The 3,180-nt window shown below is 45.1% G+C and overlaps 1 protein-coding gene across 1 annotated transcript in view; it reads left to right on the plus strand.

Moving 5' to 3' along the window:
* Nucleotides 1-2,364: 2,364 nt before the first annotated feature.
* ANXA5 (annexin A5) overlaps nucleotides 2,365-3,180 on the plus strand; it is an 86,708-nt gene continuing 85,892 nt past the window's right edge. The window contains exon 1 of the mRNA XM_068270256.1: nucleotides 2,365-2,517. The gene's annotated coding sequence lies outside the window, so the exon portion shown is untranslated. The remainder of the gene's footprint in view (nucleotides 2,518-3,180) is intronic.

Here is a 3,180-nt window from a genome sequence, read left to right on the forward strand (position 1 = left end):
AGGGCAGATCGGCGATCCCCGGCCTCTGATTGGCCGGGGATCGCCGTCATTTGATAGGCTGAAGCCTATCCTACAAAGCGCAGGACGGATATCCGTCCTGCGCAGCTCAGAGGGGAAGGGAGAGGGAGGGAGAGGGACGGAGCCCTGAAAACGCTGCGGAGGGGGCTTTGAAGAGTCCCCCCCGCAAAGCGCAGAGAGACGGCGGCGATCAGACCCCCCCAGCAGGACATCCCCCTAGTGGGGGAAAAAGGGGGTAAGTCTGATCGCCCTGGCTGCTTGCTGATCTGTGCTGCGGGCTGGAGAGCCTACGCAGCACAGATCAGCCAGAAAGCCACTGGTCGGCAAGTGGTTAAATGGAAATGGACATCCTCGTGTAATTAAAGAATTTTGAGGAGTCCTGCAACAAATCAGGGAAGAGGGTGTGATAATGCCCTCTTAAGGGACGGTCCATAAGAAGGGGATGGACCCAAAACTGCCTCCTTCGACGTCTTTGACGAAGAAGACGCATGAAAAATAGCATGCACATGCCACCAAGCACCATCTCTTCCTCCACATCCATGCTTGATACACCAAACAGCCCACAATACTAACCCAACATTTTTTTTAATTTATAGCCATCAAAGTGCGATGAAAACGGTGCCCCTAAAGACACATAAAGAAAGATGTCATAACACTTAACTCTAAACGTTAAAAGAACGCACAATAACGTCCAAGTTAAAGTCTATATGCGTTGCGTTAGGGCCGCGTTGTGCGACCTTAACGTCGCACTGAAACTCAACGTCCTACTGTGAAAGAATCCTAAGCCTCTGGTCAGTACACAGGACAGAAGCAGCATACAGACAATAAAAGCACTGCCAGCAGCTGCCTCTGTGAGATAGGCCTGAGGCCTGGAACCCACTACAAATTGCAAATTGCTAGCGTTTTTAATGAGCATTTTTGAAGCGATTTCTTGAGCGTTTTCTGGCGATTTTGGTAGCGATTTTACAAAGTGTAAGCTTTTTGCCAGCGATTGTGTAGTGATTTGCGACTAGCGATTTTAATTCTGATTGGTCCTTTCAATTTATTATGATTTATTTTACAGTTTGCAGTAATTTAAAATCACACACAAATTGATATGTGTAGCGATTCATGAGCAATTACGCCAGCGTTTATATACTTTACACTGCAGAAACGCAAACGCTAACGCCACCAAAATGCTGCATGTCCTCCGATATCGATTTTGCTAATCGCAATTGCTCCAGTGGAATTTGGCCCATCCATTAACCTCCTTGCCGGTTATCCTGGTCTGAGCTCGGGGTAAGCCGCCGCGGAGGATTCCTCAAGCCCTGGTGGGACGATTTGCATAAATTTTTTTTCAAACGTGCAGCTAGCACTTTGCTAGCTGCGTGTTTGTTCTGATCGCTGCCGATCCGACGCTACCCACCACGAAAGAGGGCCCCCCCGCAGACCCCTTGCTATGGGGTGGATCGGGACTCCGTCTGATGTCATGACGTCGATGACGTCAGTCCGATTGTCGCCATGATGACAGGGGAAGCCCATACAAGAAATTCCGTTCAGAACGGGATTTCCTGTTGGGTAATTGCGCTGGTGGGGATCGGAGTTGTGGGTGGGATAGCGAAGGGAGGGGGGAAGCATGTAGCTAGCGCTAGGCTAGCTACATGCTAAAAAAAAAAATAGCAAAAAAAAAACTCCCGCAGCCGTGCGCCGCATATAATCAGAACGGCAGGGAGGTTAACATTTGCTGAGGATTTAGGGAAATCGCTAGCATTTTGAATCGCTGGAGGACCTTGTCCCGGCTCTGAGCCCTATAGCATTATATGTGCAATGAGTTAACATGCAGAATTATTCTGCAACACAACCGGCCACTGTGAACAGGGCCTTATTTTATCAGCTAATATTTCTGATCAATATCAAAGGAGACATATTTAAATGCACTAAATATTTGTAACTTATTCTTCATCTCTCTTTGTACAGCCACATTGGTAAATCTCCCAGCTGTCTTTATGTTGTTATTGCATTGCTTATTTTGTACTGTTGCAATATTTTCATTGTTTTCCATAAGGTAAAGACCTATCGCCTAGTCATTGTTTTATTATGCTTTGTACAAATGCACAATGGAGTTATCTTTCTTTGACCATAGAAGATGCCTTTTAGCGCAGGAATCCGGGATCCAGGATCAACAAGCTGTTACAGGAGCCTGTAGACTGGTACAAGGTGTCTGCCTTATTTTATTCACTTAGTAACAAAAAGAATACAGTTTTGAGCAAGATTCCGAATATTACACCCATGATGCTGCAATAGTTAATAGCCACGTTTGGCGTAAGAGGAGGAACAAATATCCTCTGCCAGAGGAGTGAGGTTGATGAGGGCAGAGCTACAAATCTAGGGTGTGTCCGGGAGAGCTTAGTTCACTTCCACTCTGAGCAGTGTCTGTTAGTTTCTCTATTGCTCTTACAGACAAGCTGTGTTGCAGCATCTCTCTACTTAGCCAGAGGGAAGAGAAAAAAAGCAGGTCATGTAAGTATCCAGAGAAGCAGCATGTTACCTTTCTATGCTCATGAGAATTTTACCTGCGTTTTTATGTTGGAAAGGAGGAGCTCGTATTTCATACGTAGTTTTAGAGACAGGAGGTAGAATCCTGTACAGGGCCACATCATCTGACAAGCAGAGCAAAGATGAGTTGTTACTATTACAGCGTAAAACTTTACAGCCTCTGCTATATGTATAGTTGCTTTGGTGAACTATTTGTGACAATAACCAAATGTATCAGACTTGCACACAGAAGTAACAATGTGCTAAATGTAACAAGTTTATGTAACCTGTTGCATTTAAAATCCTATTTTGATTACATACAGTCTGATTTTTTTATATCTATCTTTTCTTTTTTATAAAGCCTTTATATTGAGCTTTAGGCCTAATGATTTTGTCTAGGCACACCCTCCACCCAGTACTAGAGATACTAGATGTGATTTAACATTTTCTTTACTGGTTTGTGAGCTTATCTATCAAAATTTTATCTGGTACTTATCCGTTAGCCGGGCGCATCCGGCAGGAGGCGACAAAACTCCACCAGAGTTACATCTTTCCCTACTATCCATGTCGGCCTGGAGGGGGAATAGTAATTAGCCCCACCTGCCGGATGCGCCCGGCTAACGGATAAGTACCTTTATCTCTATCGAT

The sequence above is a fragment of the Hyperolius riggenbachi genome, chromosome 1 (assembly GCF_040937935.1).
Source record: "Hyperolius riggenbachi isolate aHypRig1 chromosome 1, aHypRig1.pri, whole genome shotgun sequence".
NCBI classification, from domain to species: Eukaryota; Metazoa; Chordata; class Amphibia; order Anura; family Hyperoliidae; genus Hyperolius; species Hyperolius riggenbachi.